The 18,181-nt window shown below is 45.4% G+C and overlaps 1 protein-coding gene across 7 annotated transcripts in view; it reads right to left on the bottom strand.

The window, feature by feature from the left end:
• Positions 1-18,181, bottom strand: part of ACER1 (alkaline ceramidase 1) — a 67,084-nt gene that overhangs the window by 29,747 nt on the left and 19,156 nt on the right. The window lies entirely within an intron of this gene.

Genomic DNA, 18,181 nt, shown 5'->3' with positions numbered 1-18,181 from the left:
TTAAAAAAGTAATTGATTTAGGAGTTCTCATCGTGGCTCAGTGGTTAACGAATCCGACTAGGAACCCTGAGGTTGTGGGTTCAATCCCTGGCCCTGCTCAGTGGGTTGGGGATCCGATGTTGCCATGAGCTGTGGTGTAGGTTGCAGACGTGACTCAGATCTGGCACTGCTGTGGTCTGGTGTGGGCTGGCAGCTACAGCTCCGATTAGACCCCTAGCCTGGGAACCTCCATATGCCGAGGGAGCAGCCTTAGAAAAAAGCAAAAAGACAAAAAAGTAATTGATTTAGGTTTTTAATTGGAGGATGAATGGATCAACAAAATGTGGTCCATCCAAGGGAATATCATTCAACTTTAAAAAGGAAGCACATGGAGTTCCCGTCGTGGCGCAGTGGTTAACGAATCCGACTAGGAACCATGAGGTTGCGGGTTCGGTCCCTGCCCTTGCTCAGTGGGTTGACGATCCAGCGTTGCCGTGAGCTGTGGTGTAGGTTGCAGACGCGGCTCGGATCCCGCGTTGCTGTGGCTCTGGCGTAGGCCAGTGGCTACAGCTCCGATTCAACCCCTAGCCTGGGAACCTCCATATGCCGCGGGAGCGGCCCAAGAAATAGCAACAACAACAACAACAAAAAAAAAAAAAAAAAAAAAAAAAAAAAGGAAGCACATACTGAAACATGCTACAATATGGATGAACCGTGAGGACATGATGCTCAGTGAGAGAAGCCAGATACAGAAGGACAAACACTGGCTGATTCCACTCCTCTAGGAGGTCCCTAGAGGAGTCAGATCCATAGAGACAGAAAATAGATGGTGGGGCCAGGGGCTGGGGGAGGCGGGTGGGTACTCAGTGTTTCATGGGGACAGCGTTTCAGTCTGGGGAGATGGGAAAGTTCTGGAGATGGATGGAAGGGATGGTTGCACAATAATGTGAATGTACTTAATGCCGCAGAGCCATGGACTTGCAAATAGTTAAGATGGTACGTTTCATGTTATGTGTATCTTACCACAATTTTGGAGGGTTTTTTTGTGTTTTTGTTTTTTTTGTTTTTTGTTTTTTGGGGTTTTTTTTTGTCTTTTTAGGGCAGCACCTGTGGCATAGGGAGGTTCCCAGGCTAAGGGTCCAATCGAAGCTGTAGATGCTGGCCTATGCCAGAGCCACAGCAATGCAGGATCCAAGCCGTGTCTGCAACCTACACCACAGCTCTTGGTAATGCCGGATCCTTAACCCACTGAGTGAGGCCAGGGATCGAACCCACATCCTCATGGATGCTAGTTGGGTTTGTTAACCGCTGATTCATGATGGGAACTCCCCAAAATTTTTTTTAACGTAATTGAGTTAGGTTTTTTTGCCTCTCACTCTCTTTTTTTTTGTTTTTTGGGTTTTTTTAAGGGCTGCACACGCAGCATATGGAAGTTCCCAGGCTAGGGAGTCAATTAGAACTGTAGCTGCCAGCCTACACCACAGCCACAGCAACACCAGATCCCTCCAATGACTGTGACCTATACCATCGCTCATGGCAATGCCAGATCCTTAACCCACTGAGTGAGGCCAGGGATCAAACACCTGTCCTCACAAATACTAGTCAGGTTCCTTAATGCTGAGTCATTATGGGAACTCCCTGAGTTAGGTTTTTAAAGGGGGTGTTATCTGACAAAGTGTCTTAAGAGTTCAGGTGGGAGGTGGATATGGGACAAACCTGAGGGTCCTTGGTAAAGTCAAAAACTTGGGAACAGGGGTTCCCATCACGGCTCAGTGGTAACGAACCTGACTAGTATCCATGAGGACAAAGGTTCAATCCCTGGCCTCACTCAGTGGGTTAAGGATCCAGCATTACTGTGAGCTATGGTGTAGGTGGCAGACGCGGCTCAGATCCTGCATTGCTGTGGTATGGTGTAGGCTGGCAGCAACAGGTCTAACTGACCCCTAGCCTAGGAACTTTTAAGCTACAAGTGCTGCCCTAAACACACACACACGCGCACACACATGAAAGAAAAAAGCAAAAAACAAAAAAAAAAACTGGGAACAATTGAGGTCGTGCATGCTGAGGGCTCAGCCCACAGCATGCACTGAAAGAAAAGAGGCTACTATTAATATTATTATTATTATCATCATTGTTATTATCATCATCCTTATCATCCACAAGATGTCAGATGCTTCCATGTTCATCCCCTGCAAGGATGCAGAGAGCCACCTTCGAGATCCTCTGGAGGCATGGGAAAGAGATGAGATATTTGGAGATGAGAAGTTTCTGGAGCTGGAATTAAAATCTTGACCTGGCTCTCTATTTCCCTAGATCAGAGACAACCCAACCTGTGGCCATAGCCCTGGCCCCAAGTCCCCTCCCCAGGTGGTCAGGAGAGAAAACACACACCACTGCTGCCACCAGCCCAGCCTCTCCCAGTCCAGGTGGAAGCAGACAGCCCCTCCCATGGCTCCCTAGTCAAATCTGGGCCAGGGCACAGCTGTCAGGATCTGCTCTCCTGGATCTTGGTCAAGGGTTTAGCAGCCGGAAGCAAGGTGGTGACTGGTGCCTACGCCCAGCCCAGCCTGGAGAGTTTGGGAAAGCACCCTGTACAAGTGAACTGGGGGAACAGGACTGTCAGACAGGTGTGCAGGTGCAGAGGTGGTGGTGCCCTCCCTCAGCTGGAGGGCAAGTGTGAAGGGCCAGGGCCCGGGAGGAGGGCTTACAAGTCTCTGTGGCCAGTGACACAAATGAGCACAAACAGTGGTTTGAAAGAACGCACATTTGGGGGAGGGATAAACTAGGAGTTTGGAATTAACATATATATACTACCGTACCTAAAATAAACAACAAGGACCAAATGTACAGCAAAGGGAACTCCAGTCAATATCTTAAAATAACCTTTAAGGAAAAAGAATCTGAAAAAGAACATATATATACGTGTGTGTGTCTATATATATATATATACGTACATATGTATACATATATATATATAACTGAATCACTTTGCTGTACACCTGAAACTAACACAACATTGTAAATCATCCATACTTCAATTAAAAAAAAAACAGTAAAGAAAGAAAGAGGAGTTGCCATCATGGCTCAGTGGAAACAAACTTGACTAGCATCCATGAGGACGCACATTCAATCCTTGGCCTCACTCAGTGGGTTAAGGATCCGGCGTTGCTGCGAGCTGTGGTGTAGGTTACAGACTCAGCTCAGATCCCGAGTTGCTGTGGCTGTGGTATAGGCTGGCAGCTGAAGCACCGATTGGACGCCTAGCCTGGGAACCTCCATATGCCACAGGTGCGGACCCTAAAAAGACAAAACAAGGAAGAGGGAGTTCCTGTCGTGGCGCAGCGCTTAACGAATCCAACTAGGAACCATAAGGTTGCGGGTTCGGTCCCTGGCCTTGCTCAGTGGGTTAAGGATCCGAGCCGCGTCTGCAACCTACACCGCAGCTAAAGGCAACGCCGGATCCTTAACCCACTGAGCAAGGGCAGGGATCGCACCCGCAACCTCATGGTTCCTAGTCGGATTCGTTAACCACTGAGCCACGACGGGAACTCCAAGAATTCTATTCAATATCCTGTGATAAACCACAATGGAAAAGAATATGAAAAAGTGACTTCCCTCGTGGCCTAGCAGGTTAAGGGTCTGGCGTTGTTACTGCTGTGGTGCATGTTTGATTCCTGGCTCAGGAACTTCATGAGCACAGCTGGTAAAAAAGAAAAGAATACACACACACACACACACATATAAAGCCCCCTGTGTGTGTGTGTGTGTGTGTGTGTGTGTGTGTGTGTGTGTATGACCAGAAACTAAGACAGCATTGTAAATCAACTACACTTCAATTTAAAAAACAGAAAGACAAATACCATATGATATTACTTATAGGCAGAATCTAAAATATGACACATGAGGAGTTTCCCTCATGGCACAGTGGAAATAAATCCGACTAGTATCCATGAGGTTGCGGATTCAATTCCTGGCCTTGCTCAGTGGGTTGGGATCTGGCCTTGCCGTGAGCTGTGGTATAGGTCGAAGATGTGGCTTGGATCCGGCATTGCTGTGGCTGTGGTGTAGGCCAGCAGCTATAGCTCTGATTTGATCCTACCCTGGGAATCTCCATATGCGGAGGGTGCAGCCCTAAAAAGGAAAAAAAAAATTATACACACACACACATATATATGTAAATAGATAACATCTTGACATACACACACACCTGCGAAACCACCACTAAAATCCAGATAATCAACATACCGATCTTAGCATAAGCTTTTGTGGTTGCTTTCTAGTTACTCTTCCAGCTTTCCATTTAGGGGAGCAATATAAAATTGCCTCCTGCAATAAATGTACATAATTACGTTTTTGAAAAGTGAGTTCATCTGAAGACAATGTTTAAGTAAATCATTGCTACAGGTACAGAGGGACAAAAATTTGAAGTCTATAAATGCCCAAGGCTACGAAGGACATGATTGGGCAAGTGGTGAAATCTGAATATGGACTGTATATTAAACAATAGAATTAGGGGAGTCCCGTCATGGCTCAGTGGTTAAGGAATCTGACTAGGAACCATGGGGTTGTGGGTTTGATCCCTGGCCTCGCTCGGTGGGTTAAGGATCCAGTGTTGCCGTGAGCTGTGGTGTAGGTCTTCGGCTCAGATCTGGCATTGCTGTGGCTCTGGCATAGGCCGGCGGCTACAGCTCCGATTCGACCCCTAGCCTGGGAACCTCCATATGCCACGGGAGCGGCCCTAGAAAAGGCAAAAAGACAAAATAATAATAATAATAAAATAAATAAATAAATAATAGAATTATATCAGTGTAAAATTTTTGAACTTGATAAATGAATTGTGGTTATGTAAGAGAGTGTCCTAGTTCTTCGGAGATACATGCTTAAAAATTTTGGAGGAGAAGGGACATGATGTCCAACAACTTGTTCTGAAATTGTCCTGCAAAAACAGGTGTGGGGACCAGGGGGATATGGCAAAATGTTAGCGATTGATAAATTCGGGTGAAAGGTACATGGCAGTTCTTCTTACAACTTTTCTGTTGCAATAGAAATGTTTTAGGGAGTTCCCATTGTGGTGCAGTGGTTAACGAATCCGACTAGGAACCATGAGGTTGTGGGTTCGGTCCCTGCCCTTGCTCAGTGGGTCAACGATCCGGTGTTGCCGTGAGCTGTGGTGTAGGTTGCAGACGCGGCTCGGATCCCGCGTTGCTGTGGCTCTGGCATAGGTCAGTGGCTGCAACTCTGATTCGACCCCTAGCCTGGGAACCTCCATATGCCGTGGGAGCAGCCCAAGAAATAGCAAAAAGACCAAAAAAAAAAAAAATAGAAATGTTTATGAGCCAGCGGTTAGGATCTATGAGGATGTGGGTTTGATCCCTGGTCTCCCTCAGTGTGTTAAGGATCCAGCGTTGTCCTGAGCTGTGAGGTAGGTCACAGACACAGCTCGGATCTGGCGTTGCTGTGGCTGTGGCATAGGCTGGCACAGCTCCAATTAGACCCCTAGCCTGGGAACCCCCATATGCAACAGGTGTGGCCCTAAAATAGCAAAAAAGAAAGAAAGAAAGAAAGAAATATTTCAAAATAAAAAGTTGGGGGTTTTGGAGGGTGTGCCCATGGCATGCAGAAGTCCCCAGGCCAGGGACTGAACCTGAGCCACTGGTGACAACACCAGATCCTTAATCTGCTAGTCTACCAGGGAACTCCAAAAAGCCTTTTTTTTTTTTTTTAAGTTGGCAAATTAAAAATAGTGGTGAGGATGAGAAGCAAGGAGATGCTCATTCCTCACTGATGTGAGGTAATCAACCACTTTGGAAAACAATTTGACATTGTCTTGTATATTACTGGGCAGGGTAGGTCTAATTCACTGAGTGTGGGCTTCTACCGTGGAAGGCTGTCCGTCAAGTGGTCCTTCCATCTGTTTTGTCCCTATTCCCAACATGTGGCTTCCACCCACATGTTGAAGCTTTTGGCTCTAGCAGAAAAGGGCAGTATATGGAAGACATACCACATCCTTAATCATCTCAGCCTAGAAAGCCGCACCTCACTTTGGGCTATTATCTATTGGTCAAAACAAGTCACATGACCTCAACCAGCTACAAGGGAAGCTGGGAAATGTAGTCTCTGGTACAGCAGCTGCTCCCCAAGAACAACTCTGCCCCATGGAAAGGGAGCTTGAAACGTCATGACACATCCAATAAAGTTAAAAATGAACAAAGCCTACAACTGGGAATTCCCCTCCCAGATTTACGTCCCCTTGAGGATCTCTCACTCATGGATCCAGGATTTTTTACAAGATTATTCAGAGCAGCCCTGCTAGCCATGCCAAAACACTGGAATATCATGAACTGTAGGCTAGATAAATAAATGGTGGGGTAGTTTTCAATGGTCTTTGGGAAAATTAATGAACAGCGAAGACATGCATCAACGGGAATGGCTCCCAACGAGAGCATGCTGGAAGGAAGGAAAGAAATTAAAACATGTCATACAACAGTATATCTGTTTATAGAATGATATTTAAAAAACTGGGCTACATTCAACAAATTCAACAAACAGTATTTAGGGTGGGGCTGCTACTCAACAGTCACACCTCTGTATGAATGTATCAGCTGATAAAACATGACAATACTGGAGTTCTCACTGTGGCTCAGTGAGTTAAGAATCTGGCTAGTATCCATGAGGATGTGGGTTTGATCCCTGGCCCCACTCAGTGGGTTTGCCATGAGCCGTGGTGGAGGTCACAGATACGGCTTGGATCTGGCGTGGCTGTGGCTGTGCTGTAGGCTGGCAGCTGTAGCTCCAATGCGACCCCTAGCCTGGGAACCTTCACATGCCACAGGGGCGGCCCTAAAAAGCAAAACTTAATTAATTAATTAATTAAAAAGGCAGCAAAGGAAACCATTAAAAAAAGAGAGAGACAACTACAAAATGAGGGAAAATAGTTTCAAACGATGCAATTGACAAGGGTTTAATCTCTAAAATATACAAACAACTTATACAACTCAACAGCAAAAAAGCCAACAACCCAATGGAAAAATGGGCAAAAGACTGAATAGATATTTCTCCAAAGAAGATATACAGATGGCCAACAAACACATGAAAAAATGATCACATCACTGATTATTAGAGAAATGCAAATTAAAATTACTCACACGATGGGAATGTAAACTGGTACAGCCACTATGGAGAACAGTTTGGAGATACCTTAGAAATCTATACATAGAACTTCCATATGACCCTGCAATCCCACTCTTGGGCATCTATCCGGAAAAAGCTCTACTTAAAAGAGACACATGCACCCGCATGTTCACTGCAGCACTATTCACAATAGCCAGGACATGGAAACAATCCAAATGTCCATCGACAGATGATTGGATTCGGAAGAGGTGGTATATATACACAATGGAATACTACTCAGCCATAAAAAACGACGACATAATGCCATTTGCAGCAACATGGATGGAACTAGAGAATCTCATATTGAGTGAAATGAGCCAGAAAGACAAAGACAAATACCATATGATATCACTTATAACTGGAATCTAATATCCAGCACAAATGAACGTCTCCTCAGAAAAGAAAATCATGGACTTGGAAAAGAGACTTGTGGTTGCCTGATGGGAGGGGGAGGGAGTGGGAGGGATCAGGAGCTTGGGCTTATCAGACACAACCTAGAATAGATTTACAAGGAGATCCTGCTGAATAGCATTGAGAACTATGTCTAGATACTCATGTCGCAACAGAAGAAAGGGTGGGGGAAAAAACTGTAACGGCAATGTATACATCTAAGGATAACCTGACCCCCTTGCTGTACAGTGGGAAAATAAAAAAAAAATAAAATAAAATTACTCACACGAGTCAGAATGGCCAACATTAATAAGTCCACAAATAACAAATGCTGGAGGGGGTGTGGAGAAAAAAGGTACCCTCCTACACTGTTGGTGGGAATGTAAATTGGAACAACCACTGTGGAAAACAGTAAGGAAATACCTCAGAAAAGTAAATATAGAACTACTATATGACAGAGTAATCACATTCTTGGGCATATATCCAGACAAAACTTTCCTTGAAAAATGATACATGTGCGCATATGTTCACTGCAGCACTCTTTTTTTTTTTTTTTTTGTCTTTTTGCTATTTCTTGGGCCGCTCCCGCGGCATATGGAGGTTCCCAGGCTAGGGGTTGAATCGGAGCTGTAGCCACCGGCCTACGCCAGAGCCACAGCAACGCTGGATCCGAGCCGCGTCTGCAACCTACACCACAGCTCAAGGCAACGCCGGATCCTTAACCCACTGAGCAAGGGCAGGGACCGAACCTGAAACCTCATGGTTCCTAGTCGGGTTCGTTAACCACTGCGCCACGACGGGAACTCCTTTTTTTTTTTTTTTTTTTTTTTTTTTTTTTTTTTTTAAAGATTTTTATTTTATTTTATTTTTTTTGTCTTTTTGTCTTTTGTTGTTGTTGTTGCTATTTCTTGGACCGCTCCCGCGGCATATGGAGGTTCCCAGGCTAGGGGTTGAATCGGAGCTGTAGCCACCGGCCTACACCACAGCTCACGGCGACGCCGGATCGTTAACCCACTGAGCAAGGGGCAGGGACCGAACCCGCAACCTCATGGTTCCTAGTCGGATTCGTTAACCACTGCGCCACGACGGGAACTCCCAGCACTCTTCACAATAGCCAAGACATGGAAACAACCTAAATGTCCATCCACAGATGAATGGATTAAGAAGATATGCTATATATACACAATGGAATACTACTCAGCCATAAAAAAGAACAAAATAATGCCATTTGCAGCCACACTGATGGGATTAGGGACTCTCATACTAAGTGAACTAAGTCAGAAAGAGAAAGACAAGGGAGTTCCCATCGTGGCTCAGTGGAAATGAATCTAACTAGCATCCATGAGGACATGGGTTTGATTCCTGGCCTCGCTCAGTGGGTTAGGGATCCGGTGTTGCCATGAGCTGTGGTGTAGGTTGCAGACGTGGCTCGGATCCTGCATCACTGGGTCTGTGGTGTAGGCCAGCTGCTACAGCTCCAATTAGACCCCTAGCCTGGGAACCTCCATATGCTGCAGGTGCAGCTCTAGAAAAGAATTAAAAAAAAAAAAAAAAAAGAATGTACATATGTGTGTGTCACTGGGTCACTTTGCTGTAGAGTAGAAAATTGATAGAACACTGTAAACCAACTATAATGGAAAAAATAAAAATCACTTTTTTTAAAAGGCAAAGGAACAGTGAACACCAAATCCAGAAATGTGGACATCTCAGAAAGGGGGTCGGGGGAGAGGCGACATCTAATAAGAATCACATCAGGGCTTCACTGGGGTCAGTGTATGTGTGTGTTCTGAACCACTTCTGCTTTAGCCACATCCTGAAGCGATTCAAAGTTTCAAGAAATCCATCATAACACCCTTTTAATGTGGCTTAACTCCATTACTCATTTGGAAAAGGGGCTGCCAGATAAAATGTAGGTTCAGATAATATAAACAATGAATAATTTTTTGGCCATGCCCATAGCATGCAAGCTCCTGGGCCAGGGGATTGAACTCACTCCACAGCAGTGACCTGAGTCACAGCAGGGACAATGCCACATCCTTAACCCACTGAGCCACCAGGGAACTCCAACAATGAATAATTTTTAGCATGTGTGTCCTATATACTGCACGGGATTGACTTACACTAAAACATCGTTGCTTGTGTATCTGAAATTGAAATTTAAACAGACATTCTGTATTTTTATTTGCTCAATCTGACAACTAATTAAAAGTATCTCCTTAACCAAACCTCTGTCCTATCCTTCCCTTCAGTAAGAGAGGTCTGTAAAATGCATCTTTCATTGCCTCCTCTTCCGAAATCCAATAACTCCCAATGGTTATTCTGAGATTAACCTTTTTTGTCCTCCCGCTACTATTCATCTGCAGGGAAATGGTTACAGTTGGGGCAACGTTGCCAGATGAGATTTCTGCCAGATTTTAAGGCACAAAGGATTCAGGTTTGTAAATCTAGCCCCCAAAATTCAATGTTTCTCTTTAGCATCATAGCTGAGATCACCGTGGTGCAAAGGGAGAGATTCGGCCTGTCCCTTCCTAGTACCCCCCGCAAAGGCTGGGTTATGGGTTAAATTGTGTCCTCCCCCCACACCCCCCCAAAAAAGTTAGGTTGAACTCCTAACCCCCAGGACCTTGAAATGTGCCCTTATTTGGAAAGGGGGTCTTTGCAGAAGTAGTCAAGTTAAGATGATGTGATTAGGGTGGGCCCTATCCATCTGACTGGTGTCCTTGGAAAAACAGGGAATGTGGACACAGACATGCACAGCAGGATGCGTGTGAACAGGTGAACAGACACAGGGAGAAGGTCATCAGAAGACACAGGATTAAAGTGATGCATCTAGGAACTCCTGCTGTGGTGCATCCAGGCGCAGATTCCATCCCGGACCTGGCACAGCGGGTTAAGAATCAGAGTTGCCATTGATGCGGAGTAGGTCGCAAAACTGTGGCTCTGATCTGATCCCTGGCCCAGGAACTCCATATGCCTCGGGGCGGCCAAAAATAGATAAGTAAGTAAATAATTGTGATGCATCTACAAGCCAAGCTACAGCTACACCAAAGATTGCTACAAAATCACCAGAAGCTGGGAGACGCAAGGAAGAAGGTTCCCCTACAGGTTCCAGAGGGATGGTGTCCCTAGCAACACGATCTTGGACTTCCAGCTTCTAGAATTGTGAGACAACACATTTGTGTTGTTAAAGCCCCCAGGTCTATGGTACTTTGTTACTGTAGCCTTAAGAAACTCAAACAGATTCCATTTGTCCATCTGGAAACCGACTTGGTGGATTGAGATACTGTGCAGAGAGCAGGTCAGAGTGCTCTGGGTAGGGTGAACTCATGCCCTTTTGCCCAGGATTTCCCCAGATTTAGCACTGATAATACCTCGTGCTGAGAAAATGCCAGGACAGCCGGGAGGGTTGCTCATCCTAGTTCCTGGAAGGATGTGAGATGGAGTCTGAACACAGTCTCAAATAATCTTGACTCCCCTGGTGAGAAAGTTCATCCCCTTTCTCTCTTTCTTTCTTTCTTGGCCGACCTCTGGCATATGGAGTTCCTAGGCCAGGGATCAGATCCAACCTGCACTTATGACCTATGCTGCAGCTGGGGCAATGTTGGATCTTTTAACCCACTGTGCCAGGCCGGGGATCGAACCTGTGTTCTGGCGCTGTAGAAAGGCGGCCAGTCCCCTTCCACCACAGCAGGAACTCCTTCCCTTTTTGATTGTTAGATTCTTCTGACTGTGTTCAAGAAAAAGGCTCAGTTTGGTGATACATATTTTTAACACCTCACTAATGGTGGCTGACTTCCCTTTAGAAAGAAGATGAGGTTCAAAGCTAAGGCAGGGAAAACAGCATGGCAGTTCCTCAAAAAGTCAGAAACAGAAGTGATGCAGCCATTTCACTCCTAAGTATCTCCTCAAAAGAACTGAAAGCAGGGACTCAAACAGACACTTGTACACTCATGTTCACAGCAGCATCATTCACAATAGCCGAAAGGTGGAAGCAATCGAAATGTCCATTGATGAATGAATGGATACACAAAATATTGTCTATACATAGAGCGGCACACTATTCAGCCTTAAAAAATGGAGGACAGGAAGTTCCCTTGTGGCCCAGTGGGTTAAGGATCCAGGGGAGGGTATGGAGAGTCAGTGTTTAATGGGGATGTAGTTTCAGTTTGGGAAGATGAGAAAGTTCTGGAGAGGGACAGTGAGGATGACTGTACAAAAATGTAAAGGTATTTAATGCCACTGAGCTATTAAATAGTTAAAATGATTGGTGCAGCCACTCTGGAGAACAGTATGGAAGTTCCTTAAAGAACTAAAAATAGGAGCTCCCATTGTGGATCAACAGAAACAAATCTGACTAGTATCCATGAGGACGCAAGTTCGATCCCTCTCGCTCAGTGGGTCAAGGATCTGGCATTGTTGTGAGCTGTGGTGTAGGTTGTAGATGAGGCTCAGATCCTGCGTTGCTGTGGCTGTGGTGTAAGCCTGCAGCTAGAGCTCCGATTTGCCCCCAGCCTGGGAACCTCCATATGCCACAGGTACAGCCCTAAAAAGAAAAAAAAAAAGAACTAAAAATAGGGTTACCAATCCACCCCTGGGCATATAACTGGAGAAAACCCTAACTTGAAAAGATACATGCATCCCAATGTTCACAGTAACACTATTTACAATAGCCAAGACATGGAAGCAATCTACATGTCCACCAACAGAGGAATGGATAAAGAAGATGTGGTACCTATATGCAATGGAATATTACTTGGTCAGAAAAAAGAACAAAATAAAGTCATTTGCAGCAACATGGATGGACCTAGAGATTATCACGCTGAGTGAAGTAAGCCAGAGAAAGACAAATACCTTATGATGTCACTAATATGTGGAATCTAAAAAAAAAGAAAAAAAGGAACTTTTCACAAAACAGAAGGAGACTCCCAAACATAGAAAACAAACTTATGGTTATCAAAGGGAAAAGAGGGGTTAAGGATAAATTAGGAGTTTGGGATTAACAGACATACAGGAGTTCCCGTCGTGGCTCAGTGGTTAACGAATCCAACTAGGAACCATGAGGTTGCAGGTTTGATCCCTGGCCTTGCTCAGTGGGTTAAGGATCCGGCGTTGCCGTGAGCTGTGGTGTAGGTTGCAGACGTGGCTCGGATCCCACGTTGCTGTGGCTCTGGTGTAGGCCGGTGGCTACAGCTCTGATTAGACCCCTAGCCTGGGAACCTCCATATGCCATGGGAGCGGCCCTAAAAAAGGACAAAAGACAAAAAAAAAAAAAAAAAAAAGAAGGGACTGTAATGACAGACCATGGCTCTAAACTCAGTGAGGGAACAGGGGAAAGTGTGTGTGGGGGAGGGGAAGGATCCACGGATTACAGGTTCTAACAGAGTTAAAGGATTGTTTGGATAGGAATACCAAAAGGAATGAGATGGGAAGAAAAGAAGTGTGGTGGATGAACAGAGTGTGTGAGAATACGGCAGGGATGCAGTTTTTGGAAACCACAAGATCTAAATTAAGGAGTTCCCGTCGTGACGCAGTGGTTAACGAATCCGACTAGGAACCATGAGGTTGTGGGTTCGATCCCTGGCCTTGTTCAGTGGGTTAAGGATCTGGCGGTTGCCGTGAGCTTCGGTGTGGGTCGCAGATGTGGCTCGGATCTGGCATTGCTGTGGCTGTGGTGTAGGCCAGCAGCTACAGCTCTGATTCAACCCCTAGCCTGGGAACCTCCATATGCCTCGGGTTCAGCCTTAGAAAAGACAGAAAGACAAAAAACAAAAAAAAACAAAAAAAGCTAAATTAAGACCCTGAGAGCTGGAGGCTGAAGAAGAGGGGAGGACGGGGTCATTGGGTGAGAAGAGTTGAAGGAATTGAAAGTCAGGAAGGATCATCAAGCTCAGTGGTTCTCAGTCAAGGGTGAGTCTGCTCCCGGCTCCCCAGGGGACATTTGGCCACATCTGGAGACATTTTTGGTTGTCAGAACTTGGTGGTGGTGGGGTTCTACTAGCACTGGGGTGAGGTGGAAACCAGGGATATTACTGGACATCCTACAATGCACAGGGCAGACCCCATGAGCAAGAGTGACCTGGCCTCAAACGTAAGTGCTGAGGTTGGGAAACCCTGGTCCACGTGGATGCTGGAGTCACTAAGAATTATGTCCAAGGGCGAGCTCTCATGCATGTACCACCCTACGTCAATACAGATCCCAAGGGGAGGAGACATACCTAGCATCTCTGGCAGGAAGTGGCACTACATGATCACCACAAGCAGGAGGAAGAAAGATCTCCTTGCCTGGCAACAACTTAGCCAATGAGAGACAGTCACAAATCAGCCAATGAAAAGCCACGGTACTTCAAACTCCCAGTTTCCACCTATAGACTTTTTGTTTATAACAGCTTCTCCCAGACATGCTCCCCTTCTCCTCTATAAAAGAGTTTCCTCTACTTTATTTTACTAGACAGTTATGTGGTTCATTGCATTGCATGTCCCAAATTGTAATTTTTTTGCTGCTCCTGAGTAAAGCCATTTTGCTGGTGAAAAGGAAAAAAAAAAAAAAAAAAAAAAAAAAGCCCAGAAGAGTTTTCAAGAAAGGAACCAGGAAGGAAAATATTAAAGGAAAGTGTGACCCTGAGGGCGAATGGAGAAAGCAGCAAGGACAAGTAGCAGAGAGCATGCCTGATGACCTGAGAGTCAAAGCTGCAGAGTTTTAGGGGAGAGTCAGGATCAATGACAGGGCAAAGACACCCACCTTGCCCTAAGAGGCACACAACTGTGAGGAGCTGGAAAGAAAAGAGCTACGATTTAAGAGCTTCTGGTCCTCAGGGGACATCCAGGCATCTGTTAGGGAGAGAAAGTGGAGAGAAGGATTTCTAAGGACGTTGAGAATACAGAGAATATTGCTTTGAAAAGACCGTGATTTCCTGAAGGGACAATTAAAGCATCTCAAGATTTGAAGAGGACCATTAAGAATTGAAAAGGGGAGTTCCCGTCGTGGCGCAGTGGTTAACGAATCCGACTAGGAACCATGAGGTTGCGGGTTCGGTCCCTGCCCTTGCTCAGTGGGTTAACGATCCGGCGTTGCCATGAGCTGTGGTGTAGGTTGCAGACGCGGCTTGGATCCTGCGTTGCTGTGGCTCTGGCGTAGGCCAGTGGCTACAGCTCCGATTCGACCCCTAGCCTGGGAACCTCCATATGCCGCGGGAGTGGCCCAAAGAAATAGCAAAAAGACAAAAAAAAAAAAAAATTAGGAAAAAAAAAAAGAAATGAAAAGGCATACAATTAACTGGAAGGAGGCACTTGGAATACATATATCTGACAAAGGTCTTATTGCCAGAACACGTAAAGAACTCTTACAACTCATAATAAGACAAACAAAATGGCAAGGGTTCAGAACTGACACTTCAAAAAACAAGGCATAGAGAGGGCCACAGGCACATGAAAAGATGCTCGAAAGCATTAGTCATCAGGGAAATGAACATTAAAACCCCAATGGGATATCACTACACATCCATTGAAGAACTAAGTTCTATTCTATGCTATGCTATGCTATTCTACCCTATTCTATTCTAGCTTCTCAGGAATAGAAGCTACAGCCACAGCAACGCAGGATAGGAGCCTCATCTGTGACCTACACCATGGCTCATGGCAATGCCAGATCCTTAACCCACTGAGTGATGCCAGGGGTTGAACCTGCACCTTCATGGATACAGTCGGGTTTGTAACCCACTGAGCCACAACAGGAACTCTCAAAAACTGAGATTTTAAAACAAGAACTTGCCCATACGAAGCGATACTGAGGATGTGGAGGAACTGGAACTCTCAGAGATTGCTGGTGCGAGTGGAAAATTGTGCCGCCACTTTGGAAAATAGTTTGGCAGTTGCTTTCCAAGTTAAGCACACACCTTCCATAAGATCCAGCTATTCCACATTTGGTATTTACCCAAGAGAAGCAAAAATTTATGCTCACACAAAGTCTTATACACCAATATTCAGAGCAGTTTTTTTTTTTTTTTTTTTGCTATTTCTTGGGCCGCTCCCGCGGCATATGGAGGTTCCCAGGCTAGGGGTCGAATCGGAGCTGTAGCCACCAGCCTACGCCAGAGCCACAGCAACATGGGATCCGAGTCATGTCTGCAACCTACACCACAGCTCATGGCAACGCCGGATCGTTAACCCACTGAGCAAGGGCAGGGACTGAACCCGCAACCTCATGTTTCCTAGTCGGATTCGTTAACCACTGCGCCACGACGGGAACTCCCAGAGCAGTTTTATTTTAAATAGCCCCAAACTGGAAACCCAAAGTTCCAGAACAGATAAACTGGCACATGCATACAGTGGAATATTATTTAGCAATGAAAAGGAATGAATGAATCAATGAATACACACAAGAGCACCAGTGAATCTCAAAAGCATTATGCTGAATGAAAGAAGCTGGTTACAAAAGACACATACTATATGGTTCCATTTATATGAAATCCCAGTAATGAGAAATCTAATCTAGAGTGACAGAAAATTAGATTAATGATTGCTTGGGTATAAGGATGGGAAGGGGGTTGACTGCAAAGGAACCCAGAGGAATCTTTCGAGGGTGATGGAAATGTTCTCTGTAATGACTGGGGTATTGGTGACACTATGGATTTGTCAAAAACTCATCAAACTATACACTTAAAATGGATACATTTTATTAAATGGACATTATACTTCAATAGAGTTGACTTTTTTGGAGTTTCCATATTGGCTCAGTGGTGACAAACCCAACTGTGATGAACCCCACTAGTATGCATGAGGACACGGTTTCAATCCATGGTTCAATCCCTCCAGTGGGTTAAGGATCCAAGGTTGCCATGATCTGTGATGTAGGTCGAAGACGTGGCTCAGATCTGGCATTGCTAGGGCTGCAGCTAGCAGCTGAGGCTCCAATTTGACCCCTGGCCTGGGAACTTCTTCCATATGCCACAGGTGTGGCCCCTAGAAAAGAAAAAGAACAAAAAAAAAAGAGAGTTGACTTTTTTTTTTTTTTTTTTTTTGGTTGCACCTTGGGCATGTGGAAGTTCCCAGGTCAGGGATGGAACTCATACCACAGCAGCGAATGGAGCCACAGCAGTGACAACACCTGAGCCTTAACCCACTGAGCCACCAGGGAACTCTAACAGAGCTGACTTTAAAACAAGTTGGACAGGGAAGGGAGAAGATAAAAAACAGGGGTATACAGAATTATGGTCTCTGGGGGATAGAGCCCTGGGCACGTTGAGAAACTGCCAGAAATGGGTCAGGGTCCAGTGGGTTTAACTGATGGTTCCCCTGGCAATTTAAGGCAGTCAGGCTGACTAAGGCAGCTTACCAGGAGCATATGGAGAAGTGGGGCTCCTCTCCCCCACTTAAAAACAGTGTTTTGCTTTCACTGTACTTTTAATTCAATCTCCGTCCATTTCTGGTGTGTGATTCCATTTTCCCATGTATGGCAGTCATTTAGTGTTTCCATTTTAAAATAAATGTATTCCATATTAAAATAAATGTATTCCCAGGAGTTCCCATCGTGGCTCAGTGGAAACGAATCCAGTATCCATGAGGACGAAGGTTAGATTCCTCGCCTCGCTCAGTGAGTTAAGGATCCGGTGTTGCTGTGACTGTGGTGTAGGCCGGCAGCCACAGGATAAGTAGTGGGGTAATAAAAACTCAACCCAGGGAGTTCCCGCTGTGGCACAACGGATCAGCAGCAGCATCTTGGGAGCATTGGAATTCAAGTTCGATCCCTGGCCTGGTGCAGTGAGTTGAAGATCTGGTGTTGCTGCAGCTGCGGCTTAGGTGGCAGCTGTGGCTTGGATCTGATCCCTGGCCCAGGAACTCCATATACTATAGGGTGGAAAAAAGAAAAAAAAAAGAAAACAACTGAACCCAGGACCCTCTCTCCCCTACTCTACCATGCTTTAACTATTAATAATTATCACTAAACATGAGTTCCCATCGTGGCTCAGTGGTTAACGCACCTGACTAGTATCCATGAGGACGTGGGTTCGATCCCTGGCCTCACTCAGTGGGTTAAGGATCCAGCGTTGCCGTGAACTGCAGTGTAGGCTGCAGATGCAGCTCGGATCTGGTGTTGCTGTGGCTCTGGCGTAGGCTGGCAGCTCCAGCTCCAATTTGACCACTAGCCTGGGAACCTCCATATACTGCGGGTGTGGCCCTAAAAAGACAAAAAAAAAAAAAAAAAAAAAAAAGATTATCACTAAAAAATAATTCAATACTTTTCAATTCAAAAATTTGAAGCCATCTCTACTCCTATGATAAACACAAGACATGCTCAAATTCCATCAACAGGTACATGGGCCAACAAACTGTGCTCTAGCTATTACAGTGGAATATTATTCACCCATAGAAAGGAATGAGGTGCAGATTCATGCTACAACATGGATGATGCTTGAAACCATCCTTGGTGAAAGAGGCCAGACACTAAACATCACCTGTTGTATGACTTCACTTACATAAAATATTCCGAAAAGATAAAGCCCTAGGGACAGAAAGAAGACTGGCAGGTGCCCGGGGCTGGGGAGAAGGGGGATGGAGAGTGACTGTTACTGGGTATAGCCCTTCCTTTGGGGTTGATGAAAATATTTTAAAACTAGAAAGAGGCAGTACAATTTTGTGAATATAC

This window comes from Sus scrofa, chromosome 2 (assembly GCF_054392235.1).
Source record: "Sus scrofa isolate SSC_HxYL_T2T_F1_AM1 chromosome 2, Sscrofa_HxYL_maternal_Yorkshire_Landrace_v2.0, whole genome shotgun sequence".
Taxonomy (NCBI): Eukaryota; Metazoa; Chordata; class Mammalia; order Artiodactyla; family Suidae; genus Sus; species Sus scrofa.
This window is presented reverse-complemented; position numbering and strand designations above follow the sequence as displayed.